This window comes from Periplaneta americana, chromosome 3 (genome assembly GCF_040183065.1).
Source record: "Periplaneta americana isolate PAMFEO1 chromosome 3, P.americana_PAMFEO1_priV1, whole genome shotgun sequence".
In the NCBI taxonomy this organism is placed as follows: Eukaryota; Metazoa; Arthropoda; class Insecta; order Blattodea; family Blattidae; genus Periplaneta; species Periplaneta americana.
Window position 1 is genome coordinate 203,502,099 of NC_091119.1, and position 16,794 is coordinate 203,518,892.

Here is a 16,794-nt window from a genome sequence, read left to right on the forward strand (position 1 = left end):
CGCAATGTATGTGTATAAACTTAAAATTTGAAAATGAAATACACTTAAAGTGTAACAACTTACTAAAAATAATAATATTATCAGGATTCAGTTTTGTCGGAAGAAAAACGCCCTTTTTCTGAGAAGTAATTAATATTTTTGACTTATTATGTTTTGCTAACACATGAAGTCGAAAATATAATGTACGCAATGTATATGTGTATAAACTTAGAATTTGAAAATGAAATACACTTAAAGTGTAACAACTTACTAAAAATAATAATATTTTCAGGATTCAGTTTTGTCGGAAAAAAACGCCCTTTTCCTGAGAAGTAATTAATATTTTTGTTTTGCTAACACATGAAGTCGAAAATATAATGTACGCAATGTATGTGTATAAACTTAGAATTTGAAAATGAAATACACTTAAAGTGTAACATCTTACTAAAAATAATAATATTTTCAGGATTCAGTTTTGTCGGAAAAAAACGCCCTTTTTCTGAGAAGTAATTAATATTTTTGTTTTGCTAACACATGAAGTCGAAAATATAATGTACGCAATGTATGTGTATAAACTTAGAATTTGAAAATGAAATACACTTAAAGTGTAACATCTTACTAAAAATAATAATATTTTCAGGATTCAGTTTTGTCGGAAGAAAAACGCCCTTTTCCTGAGAAGTAATTAATATTTTTGACTTATTATGTTTTGCTAAGTGTCAAAAACGGACACTTCGTCTTCCTCAGTGTTAAGTTTGTCATTGGATTATCATTTTTACAAGGAGTTAGTGTATGTGGAGAAATTCCCATGTTTATTTTAACACGTTCGTGAGATGAGAAGGGAAATGCCTTCCTGAGTAACGATGCATCATTTCGTACCCTGTTATATTTATTACATCATTAAGATGTTCCAAGTTTTACAGTTTCGTATTCAGAAGGGGAAGAGGACAAGCCTGCTGATGACACGTGCCCTGTTTTTAGATAAACTATTCACAACTCTTTTTTAGCTTAAAACATTATTTTCATCCTAGGAATAAAATATCATGGTAATTACTTGTGACACACCCGCTTGACAAGTAGTATTCATGTACATATATTTTAACGTAATCTGACATTATTATTTTAATTAATTAATTAATTAATTAATTAATGTGTTTAATTACTTAACCTGGTAGAGATAAGGCCATCAGGCCTTCTCTTCCGCTCTACCAGGGGATTACAACTACAATATTAAGAATACAATTACAATTATAATTACAATTAATATTAAATTTACATATACAATAAAAATCAAAGTACTAAAAGATTAACTGATTAATAAAAGCTAGACAGTTTATTGTAAAAGTTAAGAAGAGAGAAGTATTTCTCTTATTGATTAAGTACAAATTAAACCTACTCTACGCAGTAAGAAAATGCTTAATAAGCTTGCTTTTGAACGCTACTAAATTCCGACAGTCTCTGATGTCATAGAGTAGGGCATTCCACAAGCGCGAGAGCGAGATTGTGTATGATGATGAATACGATGATGTGTTGGTATGGCTAGTATGCGGCTATTTTGCGTGCGTGTGAAGAGATTATGATATGATGACAGGTAACTGAAACGGGAGGCAAGGTAGGTAGGATATAGCTAGATATAGCTGTATTGTTAATCGCCTTGGACATTTTCCCAAATTAACGTATCCGAACATGTTAAATTGTAACAATGTAAATAAATAGGCAGCTAATATTCGAACGGGTTACATCAGCTGCTTGTCTATGCGGATGACGTGAATATGTTAGGAGAAAATCCGCAAACTATTAGGGAAAACACGGGAATTTTACTTGAAGCAGGGAAATAGATATATTTAGAGTTCATTTTTGCAAAATTTCAGTAAGTCAATTACTAAATCAAAAAGAAAATGTTATTGAATCATGGGGCCTATGACTTATTTTAATGTACCCTAAATTATACAGTTATAAAATTACATTTTATTCATTAAAGTGTCAACGTTTTCGTCATGCAATACGGCATCTTCAGACACTGATTAGAAATACTTACTTACTGGCTTTTAAGGAACCTGGAGGTTCATTGCCGCCCTCACATAAGCCCGCCATTGGTCCCTATCCTTAGCAAGATTAATCCAGTCTCTATCATCATATCCCACCTCCCTCAAATCCATTTTAATATTATCTTCCCATCTACGTCTCGGCTTCCCCAAAGATCTTTTCCCCTCTGGCCTTCCAACTAACACTCTATATGCATTTCTGGATTCGCCGATACGTGCTACATGCCCTGCCCATCTCAAAACTCTGGATTTAATGTTCCTAATTATGTCAGGTGAAGGATACAATGCGTGCAGCTCTGCGTTGTGTAACTTTCTCCATTCTCCTGTAACGTCATCCCTTTTAGCCCCAAATATTTTCCTAAGAACCTTATTCTCAAAAACCCTCAATCTCTGCTCCTCTCTCAAAGTGAGAGTCCAAGTTTCACAGCCATACAGAACAAACGGTAATATAACTGTTTTATAAATTCTAACTTTCAGATTTTTTGACAGCAGACTAGATGACAAAAGCTTCTCAACCGAATAATAACACGCATTTCCCATATTTATTCTGCGTTTAATTTCCTCCCGAATATCATTTATATTTGTTACTGTTGCTCCAAGATATTTGAATTTTTCCACCTCTTCGAAGTATAAATCTCCAACTTTTATAGTTCCATTTCCTACATTATTCTGATCACGAGACATAATCATATACTTACTTTTTTTCGGGATTTACTTCCAACCCTATCTCTTTACTTGCTTCAAGTAGAATTTCCGCGTTTTCCATAATCGTTTATGGATTTTCTCCTAACATATTCACGTCATCTGCATAGACAAGAAGCTGATGTAACCCGTTCAATTCCAAACCCTTTGTGTTATCCTGAACTTTCCTAATGGCATATTCTAGCACTGATTAGAAATATGAAAACAAAATATTGCAATAAAATTGAGAAGACGATACATATCAAAGAACAGCTAATGAATGTGAAAGTTAAAATAGTGAATCAATTACAATCAAATTTTTAACTATGCATATTAATCAAAATACCAATGTCAAATTACGTTAAAATATACGTACATTCATACTACTTGTCAAGTGGGTGTGTCAGAAGTAACTAGCTACCATGATATTTTATTCCTAGGATGAAAATGTTTTAAGCTAAAAACGAGGTGTGAATGGTTTATCTAAAAACAGGGCACGTGTCATCAGCAGGCTTGTCCTCTTCCCCTTCTGAATACGAAACTGTAAAACTTGGAACATCTTAATGACGTAATAAATATAAAAGGGTACGAAATGACGCATCGTCATAACACTCGGGAAGGCATTTCCCTCCTCATCTCACGAACTTGTTAAAATAAACATGGAAATTTCTCCACATACACTAACTCCTGCAAAAATGATAAACCAATGCCAAACTTAACACTGAGGAAGACGAAGTGTCTTTTTCTGACACTTAGTAATTCGTTGGTTTACAAGCAAAACATAATAAGTGAAAAATATTAATTACTTCTCAGAAAAAGAGAGTTTTTCTTCTGACAAAAACTGAATCCTGAAAATATTATTATTTTTAGTAAGATGTTCCACTTTAAGTGTATTTCATTTTAAAATTTTAAGTTTATACACATACATTGCGTACATTATATTTTCGACTTCATGTTTTTTTTCTTGTAAACCGACGAAATTTTCTTCTATCTTCCAGAGTTTGAAGACGAGTATAGTTTTGTACTGTATTTATTAACATTCGATGGTATTCAGCTAGAATATGGAACAAGTCAAAAAACTTAATACTATTATAAAATCTTAATTTATAGTCACAGTCTAGTTGAAATATATACAGACGAGATTTACAATATAGTCTACTAGTACAACACAAAGTTTTAGTATCAATTTCATGAAGTGTTATTGAATGTCATGAATTCACCTACAGAATAGAAGGCGTGAGAAATTAGGTATACTTCTCTAATTTGACCCTAAATAATCTTATGTTTTGAGTTTCATTTTTTATATCGATAGGGAGGCTATTAAAAATTTGTACTGCCATATAACGCACTCCTTTTTGATAGCACGATAGATTTGCCGATGGAGTATGAAAGTCATTTTTTGACGTGTATTTATGCTATGAACTGTTGAATTAGTTACAAAGTTTTCACGATTACATACGAGGAAGATTATTAATGAAAAAATATACTGACAAGCCATGGGCATTATTTGTAGTTTTTTGAAAATAGTCCTACACAATTCCCTAGATTTCGCACCTACTATTATTCTAATTACTCTTTTTTTGTAATAGAAATATACTGTTACTATCTGTGGAATTTTCCCAGAATATTATTCCAAAACTCATTACCGAGTAGAAGTATGCAAAGTATATTGTTTTTAAGGTATTGATATTTACTATATTTTGCATAGAATTGAGCAATGTCAGACATTTGTTAATTTAAAGAATCCCTATTTACCTAATAAAATTGTTAAAACACTTGAGAAAGAATTATTGTAGCTGGGTAGTCACGTGACTTTAGCTATTTTAAGCTATAAGCTTAAATGATAAGCACAGGAAAGTCATTTCATAACTTATTATAGGCCTAAAACCACTTCGATAACTTATAAAATGAAGAAGACCTATTTGGTCCGCATAAAATACTAATTTTTTATTCCATTTGCATTTTTCCTGGATCAAAAATAGAAATGGAGTAAAATTTATTATTTTATCATGCAGCCCACAGGGTCTGTTTCGTTACATTTTCTGAGTTATCTGATTTTACAAAGTGCTACGAATTGACATTTCTGTGCTCTTCATTTTAGATGTTTTGCTGACCTTTTCCACCTGACAACGAACGTATATACAACCTTCGAAACTTCCATTGTTTGTATACAAAGTTCAAGCTACACTTCTTCAATACTGCTTTCTCCGTTACTTTCACTAGACCGCTCTTCTGTGGAATGAAATTGGTTAACACCGAAAAGTGGATTAAATAACTCCCATAGGAGTAATTTACGCAATCGTGTATACACCAGGCGCTGTTCTCGGTTTTTCCTATAGATGTGATATCTTTGCCGGAATAATGCAGTCTAAATTAATTTTGTAATATATTTCAAACGAAATCAAGACAAAAATAATGGGATTACTAGTGAAACTGATTTGAAGATCGGGACATTATAAAATGGTTTACGCTGCCACTACTTTAAAACTGATATAAAAGGGACAGGGCTATCGATAAATTGGTGTTCACATAATACTGTTCTCGTCACCACCATCACATGAATTGAATCTTAAGCAATTTTTCTACCTCATTAAGTTTTGACAACTGAACATGTTCAAGCCATCTTCTATTACCCAACCAATATTTCGTCCCTGACAGGTCTATTAAGATTAAGTAGGCCTAGTTGAAAATTCCGTCGGAACATGTCATTAGTTATTCCAGCATCATATTCCTCTAACATGTTTCTAGAGTCCTCTATTACGTCTCTTAATTCTTAAAATGTTCCGTTCATTAAAGATAGACTCATTTGCCAAGTTACACAGAAATGTGTATCTTGAAATGTTGTCCAAATACATAATTTTTATATATTACATTTGTTATATTGTTCACAAACTCCAGCTATAGTTTAGTAATGTGGACATCTCACATACTTTTATTGAGATATTCACAGCTCATTTGTTTTTGGTGGACACTGGACAGTTGCTAAGTTACCGTGACCACAGCAACGTAACATCACTGGAAAAATACTCGACACATCTTCAAAGGCTTTTGAAAATGTGATATTCCGAACAAATCTGGACTCATTCTTTCTTGTTGATATTAGTACTATATCAAAAGTGCACATACAACATCTCAGGGTATGATGTATGAAATATGTAACCAGAAACTATGTTAACATTTTATACTTTTGTTACACTGCAGGGTACCAACCACAAAGAATATATCTCCAGATATTAAAGGAAATACCACACTGCAAAAACATCTGAAGATGTTGTGTGTGTGTGTGTGTTCGTAACACCATCCCATATTAATAATATTAACTTTGCTGAGTCAATGTAAATTATTGTATATATTGCACTTGGCAACACAAAATCAAAACTGTTTATTTAGTGCACATGGATTAATCCAACTTGCTTTAAAAGTAAACTAAAGATGACAGTAACCCCTGGGATGTTACTGTACTGCAACAAACTTCACACACAACATGAATTACTGAGGCAAATTCACTCTTACGTTTCAGTACAGTAACACGATTGAAAATCCAAAAGAAATTCAATTCTATTCCAAAACTTCCAACATAAACCAATTCCATTTAAACTGTGTCCCATGTAATGAAGATCCATATTCAGAAAGGAGAATTCAGAAGCCTGAAACTAAAACTACGACATTATTTCCTGGATTCAACGCATGTAACTTCCATCTTGCGATTGGAAACGTAATTGTGACAAAGTTTGTATGAAAACACGCACCTCCGTGTTATTGCACCGTATGGCTGCTGCGAAGTGTGACGTGTTATTGTTATTATCTTAACACAAACACGTAGGCCTACTGTAACTTTATAACTTTTCACTACTCCAACAGATCTAAATCGCGTACAACGCTTCTTTCCACGTTGCATTTAAGTTGTGTTTGTAAGGCGCTTTCATTTCAATCGTGAAATAAAATCAACTTCATTCATGCGTGTCGATATATAGTGTAACGACCTAAGAACTTAGTTAGCGGCACGGACCTTGAGTCCCTGATTTCCAGTCTGTTTAGAGTATATTTTTTGCTATCTTACTAACATTGTAAAACTGGAGTATTGTACACAACAACATAGTAATTATGGATTTGTAATGTTTACTTACATTCCAGCTACATTTCCTTTCCATGTGATCAGTTACTGTGAAAAGTATGTTTGTTTGTTGAACTTTTATCCATGAAGCATTGTCCTCTTTCAGGTTCACTACCCTTAAAGTAACTAAACAAGTTGATATCCTTGTGTTGTCACCTTTAGGAAGACTTTTAGATATCACAAACACGAGATATCACACACAATATATATTTCAACAAATATAACACACTATTAACGTTAGTAACTTCACACTTCCACTAGAATTTAAAAAAAAAAAAGGTGTTAACTAGTACACTATATGTTGTTTATTATTATTTTTTCATGTGAAAGCTTAGATATTTTATTTTCAGATCACATTTTAGATTTCACATAAACACACACCCATATTTCATTGTTAACCACAACACTGTATTATAACCACTGTTTGGAACGCCCAATTGGAGTACCGTCAGGGTGTTACTACGTATCCTTAGGACTAGTGACAGGGTGAAGAAGCTGATCTAACACAGGATCGCGCTACTTTCCCACATCGACACTCCGGAGCTACCACCAGCAGACTGTGCTTCCGTCACTGGCTCGGTTAGCTTTGCTGTGCCCCACGTTCTCTACATCCCCCCCCTTTCCCCGCTACGCGTGCGATTGCGTTCAGCGAGCGTTCTTCATTTCTCTCTCCGACCGCTAGTCCACCTAGCGGCCACAAACATAAACCTTCCTCAAAGCGATGTTGCCAGCTGAAATAGATACCGATCGTAAGGAATACCTGCTTAAGAACTTCCTTGTTCATGTCATTTTCTCTGTATAAAAGCCTGGTCTAGTTTCGAGTGGAGACTGCTCTCAATTTTCTCTTAACGTTATCCTTTGTCTTTCTTTCAGTCAGTTACTGCCAAAGAGTGAACTGTGAAACACTCGTAAGACATGAACTGTGGAATGTTTGTGTAGTCTAGCCCCAAGTATCAATTTCGAGAGCAACAGGAGAACTTCATGGAAGCTAATAACGTATAGGACATTTTATATGCTAATGTTATGCACTTATTATTATTATTACTATTATTATTATTATTATTAATATTATTATTGCTATTGTTGTAGCTGTTTCTGTTAATATTGTTATTGTTGCTGTTATTGTTACCATTGTTATTATTATTGTTGCTGCTATTATTGTTGTTATTGTTGATGTTCTTATGCTATTGTTGTTGATGTTTTTGCTCTTACTGTTATTGTAGTTGTTGCTGTTATTGTTACCATTGTTATTATTATTGTTATTACTAATATTGTTATTGTTGCTGCTATTATTGTTGTTATTGTTGATGTTCTTATGCTATTGTTGTTGATGTTTTTGCTCTTACTGTTATTGTTATTATTGTTATTGTAGTTGTTGCTGTTATTGTTACCATTGTTATTATTATTGTTATTGCTAATATTGTTATTGTTGCTGCTATTATTGTTGTTATTGTTGATGTTCTTATGCTATTGTTGTTGATGTTTTTGCTCTTACTGTTATTGTAGTTGTTGCTGTTATTGTTACCATTGTTATTATTATTGTTATTACTAATATTGTTATTGTTGCTGCTATTATTGTTGTTATTGTTGATGTTCTTATGCTATTGTTGTTGATGTTTTTGCTCTTACTGTTATTGTTATTATTGTTATTGTAGTTGTTGCTGTTATTGTTACCATTGTTATTATTATTGTTATTACTAATATTGTTATTGTTGCTGCTATTATTGTTGTTATTGTTGATGTTCTTATGCTATTGTTGTTGATGTTTTTGCTCTTACTGTTATTGTTATTATTGTTATTGTAGTTGTTGCTGTTATTGTTACCATTGTTATTATTATTGTTATTACTAATATTGTTATTGTTGCTGCTATTATTGTTGTTATTGTTGATGTTCTTATGCTATTGTTGTTGATGTTTTTGCTCTTACTGTTATTGTTATTATTGTTATTGTAGTTGTTGCAGTTGTTGTTACCATTGTTATTATTATTGTTATTACTAATATTGTTATTGTTGCTGCTATTATTGTTATTGTTGATGTTCTTATGCTATTGTTGTTGATGTTTTTGCTCTTACTGTTATTGTTATTATTGTTATTGTAGTTGTTGCTGTTATTGTTACCATTGTTATTATTATTGTTATTACTAATATTGTTATTGTTGCTGCTATTATTGTTGTTATTGTTGATGTTCTTATGCTATTGTTGTTGATGTTTTTGCTCTTACTGTTATTGTTATTATTGTTATTGTAGTTGTTGCTGTTATTGTTACCATTGTTATTATTATTGTTATTACTAATATTGTTATTGTTGCTGCTATTATTGTTGTTATTGTTGATGTTCTTATGCTATTGTTGTTGATGTTTTTGCTCTTACTGTTATTGTTATTATTGTTATTGTAGTTGTTGCTGTTATTGTTACCATTGTTATTATTATTGTTATTACTAATATTGTTACTGTTGCTGCTATTATTGTTGTTATTATTGTTATTGTAGTTGTTGCTGTTATTATTATTGCTATTGTTGTTGCTGTTTCTGTTAATATTGTTGCTGTTGCTGTTATCATTGTTAATGTTGTTGCTGTTCTTGTAATTATTATTAATAATACTGTTATTGTTATTATTGTCATAACAATAATTGTTGTTACCATCATTATTGATGTGAATGAAGGGGGCGGAGAGCAACGGTGAAATGTTCAATGGTTAAGCTGTTTGCACTTTTTTCCATTGCTAATTTTGAAAAATTGTAGTACAACGTTTCGAAGAAAGCATCTCTCTTCGTCGTTAGATGAAAACCTACTGTGGGGATCGTTACAGTTGTTATTATTGTTATCGCTATTTTTTGTTGCTGTTTCTGTTAATATTGTTGCTATTGCTGTTATGTTATTATTACTGCTATTATTAATAACAAAAATTATTATTATTATTATTATTATCATTATTATTGCGCAATGACTCAGGGTACAGTTATAAGAACGGGAGGGGAAAGTAAGGAGTGCAGGCTGAGCTTGATTGTGTTATTGCAGTAGCTGCGATGTTGTCAAATGCTTCATAGAAACATAACGATTTCCTCTAAAACGGTGAATGTTAGAGAACAAAACTTATTTTTTTTTTTTTTAATCTTTCCTCATGATTTATTACCGGTTACATTTTGGTGCAGAGATTACCATCCACCCTGTATATTCACATCATATTTTTAATTTCATGAATTTAATGTGTAGATTTAGCTTCGTATAGGCTTACTTGTAAGGGTGTTTGAGAATAAGATGCTTAGGAGAATATTTCGGGCTAAGAGGGATGAAGTTACAGGAGAATGGAGAAAGTTACACAACACAGAACTGCACGCATTGTATTCTTCACCTGACATAATTAGGAATATTAAATCGAGATGTTTGAGATGGGCAGGGCACGTAGCACGTATGGGCGAATCCAGAAATCCATATAGAGTATTAGTTGGGAGGCCGGAGGGAAAAAGACCTTTAGGGAGGCCGAGACGTAGATGGGAAGATAATATTAAAATGGATTTGAGGGAGGTGGGATATGATGATAGAGACTGGATTAATCTTGCTCAGGATAGGGACCGATGGCGGGCTTATGTGAGGGCGGAAATGAACCTCCGGGTTCCTTAAAAGCTAGTAAGTATAAGTATTAGTAGTATAGGCTTACTTGTAATACAATTTGTCATTATTTATCTATTTATTTTCATTTTTATTTTTATTACAATTTTGCATTACTTTAAAAAAAACTGTATAGCGTATTTTACTTATAATGTGAAAGAAAAAAGTGTGACAAAAATTAGTCTATTAATGAGATGTATGATAATATATAAGAGGGCTTGTTCTCGCATAAAACAACAATTCATTGAGTTATTCTTTTTCCTTCTTCCTTCCCCATTGTGGAATGTATCGCAACCAATCTCCTTTCGGTCGTGATCAAGGACTGACAAATGCTGTACCGCCTTCGAAGCAAGATCGAGGTTGAGCATTATCTATTCCAAAAAGTAAGTGTATACACTTCTGGGTCTATTGAAGGCGTGGAGAAAGAAATTCTTCAACTTCGTGGCGTGTTTGAAGACAGATTTGAAGTCAAGCACCGAATCGACGTTATTGCATGATCCGTCCAAGGTCTTGACTCTGGGATAAGAGGCCTGCATTCGATCTCCAACCAAATCGCTCACAATTTTATTTGAATTCGGAACCCACTGTGCCAGGCTCATATTGCCTTCTTTGCCTCAAAGAATCGCATACACGTTGGAACTAGTGTTTGTGAGTCCCCGTCCAACACGAGATGAATCTTGCCAACCCGAACAGGGGTGTCATTGAGGGGAGGCCTTGTTTGCACATGTAACGAAATTGGTTATTCGGTTTTTGTTGGTACAGATGAATTGAATTTCAATGACGTCGACGAACTCATTTCTCAATCTTATAAAATGTGGAGAGAGAGAATTTCTCTCAGACGAACAAATTCCCTTCCACAGTCTACTGTGGCCTACCTAAAGGGCACGAAGATATCACCGCTTGATGCTCTACATGCTGCCTGGAGAGAAATAAAAAATAGGTTTCAGCCGGCAAATTACTCTTCAAGGAACGACCACTCATATAAATTGAGGGAAAGAAGACAGAGGACGGACACTGGAAACTTTTCTTTTCTCAATCGTACTATCAGGGACTGGAATGCTTTACCTGCAGACTTACTAAAGGCTTCACCAATAACCAAAAATGTATTTAAAAATAGGCTTAAGGACTTTACTAATAGACAGTAGTATATTATACACACTACTTAAAGGGTGCAATTGATATCTTGTTATTTGAAGTGTTGTATCAGTGAGGAAGTGTGTTGTGTCAGTGAAGTGTGTAGTGTCAGTGAAGTCCATTGTGTAACTGAAGTGTGTAGTATCAGTGAAGTGGCTGTGCAAAGTATTTGAACAGTGAAATGGTTTTGAAGTGTCAGTGAAATCAGTATAGTATCAGTGCTGTGAGTGAGTTGACAGCGAAATAAGTGTAGTGCCGAAAGGTACTTGTGCAGGTATGAACCTGTCACACTCGTGGGTCTCAGTTCGAACTTAGGGTTAAGATACAAATTAGATTTACTTTAAATGTTATTTTAAGTGACCATGCTTCATTTAATTTAGGATGCGCCTTATTATTATTATTATTATTATTATTATTATTATTATTATTATTATTATTATTATTATTAATTATTGTTTTTTATTAGTTGTGTTTATTATTAATTGTCATTATTGAGTGTAATTAGTTACCACTGCCACCGGGTATATACCCATTTGCAGTGTGGATAAATACACACATACAGATATATGGACGATAAGAGGGAAAAAATCCTTGTTTATTACTATTATTATTATCAAAATCAATCTGTAAAAGAAATATTGTAATTTGAAGTTCTTTTAGTATGATTCCCCCCCCCCTTCCTCCATTCGGAGGGTGGCAAACACAAAAGTCTTCTATACAAGTTATTACCAGTCTTAAGAAGTTCGTATCAAAACACTGTTTTCAGGTTGAGTGCAACCAGGCATACAGACATATTGAAGGTCTTTTTTTTTTTAAAACAACCATAGCCCAAAAACATAAATGTTCAGGAGAAACAAAAAACTATCTGGTATGGATGATATTGACACTACACATTTCTTAAAGTGGTGCTCCCAAACTACGCAGACTTTCAGCATCATTTTCTAATTAACCAGCACTTCATTACAAAACGGATATTAGTTTTCTATTTATTTTAAATGCATTCTACTGATCATTTCAATATGTACAGTTATATCTAGAGCCCGGATGTTTAGAGATTTATAGCAGTTAAGGGGAGAGGATGGTATTTTTTGGTAAAAATGAGTAAATTAAAAGAAAAATTCTTTGAAATACTCTGTGATATGTGTGTAATGCATTGCATAACATTTTGTGGGCATTTGTGCCCTTATCGGATGTTGAGTCGCCATTTTTAAACTTCATGCGTTATGGATTTTTAGATCACTCGCCCACTTTTATTGTTGTTTCCGGTAAATTAAATTAAAAAAAAAATTTCTTTAAAATACCCTTTGATATGTGTGGAATGCATTGCATAACATTTTGTGGGTATTTGTGCCCTTATCGGATGTTGAGTCGCCATTTTTAAACTTCCTGCATTATGGATTTTTAAATCACTCGTCCACATTTATTGTTGTTTCCGGTAAATTAAATTTAAAAAATTCTTTAAAATACCCTTTGATATGTGTGAAATGCATAGCATAACATTTTGTGGGTATTTGTGCCCTTATCGGATGTTGAGTCGCCATTTTTAAACTTCATGCGTTATGGATTTTTAGATCACTCGCCCACTTTTATTGTTGTTTCCGGTAAATTAAATTAAAAAAAAAATTCTTTAAAATACCCTTTGATATGTGTGGAATGCATTGCATAACATTTTGTGGGTATTTGTGCCCTTATCGGATGTTGAGTCGCCATTTTTAAACTTCATGCGTTATGGATTTTTAGATCACTCGCCCACTTTTATTGTTGTTTCCGGTAAATTAAATTAAAAAAAAAATTCTTTAAAATACCCTTTGATATGTGTGGAATGCATTGCATAACATTTTGTGGGTATTTGTGCCCTTATCGGATGTTGAGTCGCCATTTTTAAACTTCATGCGTTATGGATTTTTAGATCACTCGCCCACTTTTATTGTTGTTTCCGGTAAATTAAATTAAAAAAAAAAATTCTTTAAAATACCCTTTGATATGTGTGGAATGCATTGCATAACATTTTGTGGGTATTTGTGCCCTTATCGGATGTTGAGTCGCCATTTTTAAACTTCCTGCGTTATGGATTTTTAAATCACTCGCCCACTTTTGTTGTTTCCGGTAAATTAAATTTTAAAAATTCTTTTAAATGCCCTTTGATATGTGTGGAATGCATATCATAACATTTTGTGGGTATTTGTGCCCTTATCGGATGTTGAGTCGCCATTTTTAAACTTCCTGCATTATGGATTTTTAAATCACTCGTCCACATTTATTGTTGTTTCCGGTAAATTAAATTTAAAAAATTCTTTAAAATACCCTTTGATATGTGTGGAATGCATTGCATAACATTTTGTGGGTATTTGTGCCCTTATCGGATGTTGAGTCGCCATTTTTAAACTTCCTGCATTATGGATTTTTAAATCACTCGTCCACATTTATTGTTGTTTCCGGTAAATTAAATTTAAAAAATTCTTTAAAATACCCTTTGATATGTGTGGAATGCATTGCATAACATTTTGTGGGTATTTGTGCCCTTATCGGATGTTGAGTCGCCATTTTTAAACTTCCTGCGTTATGGATTTTTAAATCACTCGCCCACTTTTGTTGTTTCCGGTAAATTAAATTTTAAAAATTCTTTTAAATGCCCTTTGATATGTGTGGAATGCATATCATAACATTTTGTGGGTATTTGTGCCCTTATCGGATGTTGAGTCGCCATTTTTAAACTTCCTGCATTATGGATTTTTAAATCACTCGTCCACATTTATTGTTGTTTCCGGTAAATTAAATTTAAAAAATTCTTTAAAATACCCTTTGATATGTGTGTGGAATGCATTGCATAACATTTTGTGGGTATTTGTGCCCTTATCGGATGTTGAGTCGCCATTTTTAAACTTCCTGCATTATGGATTTTTAAATCACTCGTCCACATTTATTGTTGTTTCCGGTAAATTAAATTTAAAAAATTCTTTAAAATACCCTTTGCTATGTGTGAAATGCATAGCATAACATTTTGTGGGTATTTGTGCCCTTATCGGATGTTGAGTCGCCATTTTTAAACTTCCTGCATTATGGATTTTTAAATCACTCGTCCACATTTATTGTTGTTTCCGGTAAATTAAATTTAAAAAATTCTTTAAAATACCCTTTGATATGTGTGAAATGCATAGTATAACATTCTGTGGGTATTTGTGCCCTTATCGGATGTTGAGTCGCCATTTTTAAACTTCCTGCATTATGGATTTTTAAATCACTCGTCCACATTTATTGTTGTTTCCGGTAAATTAAATTTAAAAAATTCTTTAAAATACCCTTTGATATGTGTGTGGACTGCATTGCATAACATTTTGTGGGTATTTGTGCCCTTATCGGATGTTGAGTCGCCATTTTTAAACTTCCTGCATTATGAATTTTTAAATCACTCGCCCACTTTTGTAGTTTCCGGTAAATTAAATTTTAAAAATCCTTTAAAATACCCTTTGATATGAGTGGAATGCATTGCATAACATTTTGTGGGCATTTGTGCCCTTAATGGATGTTAAGACGTCATTTTTAAACTTCCTGCGCTATGGATTTTTAAATCACATGCTCGCTTTTATCGGTTTCCAGTAACTTCATTTTTTTTTTTTTTTGCTACATTGCCAGACAAAAATGGATATAATTTCTGAACTATTAAATGTATATGCATGAAATTTAGAACACACAGTCTTTAGACTATTAGGAAACTTTTCTCTGTAACGGAATTTTGTTAATTGATTTCATTTAAAAAATACGTCCGTTTGTTTGCAAGAAAGGAAATCAGAAAATTGTTATTAAATTTTAATTGTTTATTTTACAAACGTAGGAACTAATATCAAAATTCTGTTACAGACAGTTTGTAGAACATCCTTTTGCAAATACATTGCAAAAAATTGTTTGAATCTATCTTTAAAAACGGTTTACTAGATATATCGGTTTTAGTACAATCCTGCATTGGGTATATTTTTTTTTAATTTGGGCCCCCAAATAATTTTTTTTTTCCAAATTATTTTTATTTGGTTGAGTTGCCACAGCTATGAGCTCTGTACATACCAAAAATAAGGGTGCTGTTCATAGACATTTCGCAGCACGCGCTACGAGCGTACTAAGCTAGCCCCGGCTATCCACTGGTTACTAGTACAGAATTCAAATCATATCCTATCGCTAACACTGGTTTATGAATACGAAAAACGCTGATCATCCACCGGAAGCCCGCGCTAAAAATGTCTATGAATAACGGTCCTTAATATTTTACATCAAATAGGAAAAAAGTTTTAAAAAATACCATCCTCTCCCCTTAAAATAGGCAGGCAAAAAAGTCAATAAAACGTAAAAAAGGCATAATAATCTTTCAAAAGGCATTATAAATTTTCAAAAGGCATCATATATTTTAGCAATAAATTAAAATTATATAATAACTCACATATTTACTTCGTAGGTGACACATGTTGACTTATAAAATACTTTTTTTTTTTCGTGATTAACTATCTTTTCACAAACCTAACATAACAAAACTGTTCCATCGGTTGAAAACACATGGGCACCAAATTCACTAACGTAAGCATGAAGTTTACTTTTCAATGATTTACTGAATTTAGGCATTCTAGCTAACCGATCTTATGCCTTCTGTCACCCGACAATAACTGACTGTTCCTCACCCAAATTTCTTTCACCTACAATAATAAACACGTGCAGCACAAAATTGTAACGGTAAGATTTGAAAATATAAAAGCAAACAATTGACGAGTCCACTGCAAGAATGATGGATGTCACTTTCTTGTCGAAAATGAACCAAGACTGTCAATGCATAGCTTAAGACATATAGAATGTACATAGAGAGTTATATGGCATTAACACTGATAGTCATTGTCCAGTAATGATCGGAAAATCACAGTTAAGCTTTGAGCGCTAAGCATTTCAAACTTTCAATTGCTTCTCCTGCAAATCGTATTCCAAATGACATCCATCATTCTTGCAGTGGACTCTTCACTTGCAAATGCTACGTGACAACTTCTATAAGAACGGGCTTAATATTTAAAATTATAAAGCTGATTTTTGGTATCGTGAAGACTGACAATATTATATTCGGAATATGTAGTATATGTGTTTCTCATATTAAATTTTACCGTACTTGGTTAACATGTTTCGGCCTGCTATTGGCCTTGAGTTCTGAAGAAGGTCAATAACAGGCCGAAACATTTTAACCAGGTACGGTAAAATTTAAC

At 33.1% G+C, this 16,794-nt stretch overlaps 1 protein-coding gene across 3 annotated transcripts in view; it reads right to left on the reverse strand.

The window, feature by feature from the left end:
• LOC138696966 (insulin-like growth factor-binding protein complex acid labile subunit) overlaps nt 1-16,794 on the reverse strand; it is a 1,304,936-nt gene that overhangs the window by 513,122 nt on the left and 775,020 nt on the right. The window contains exon 1 of one of the 3 annotated variants that reach the window (XM_069822506.1): nt 6,833-7,405. The exons of the other annotated variants lie outside the window; for them this stretch is intronic. The gene's annotated coding sequence lies outside the window, so the exon portion shown is untranslated. Of the gene's footprint in view, nt 1-6,832; nt 7,406-16,794 lie in introns of those variants that run through there. 3 annotated transcript variants of the gene reach the window in all.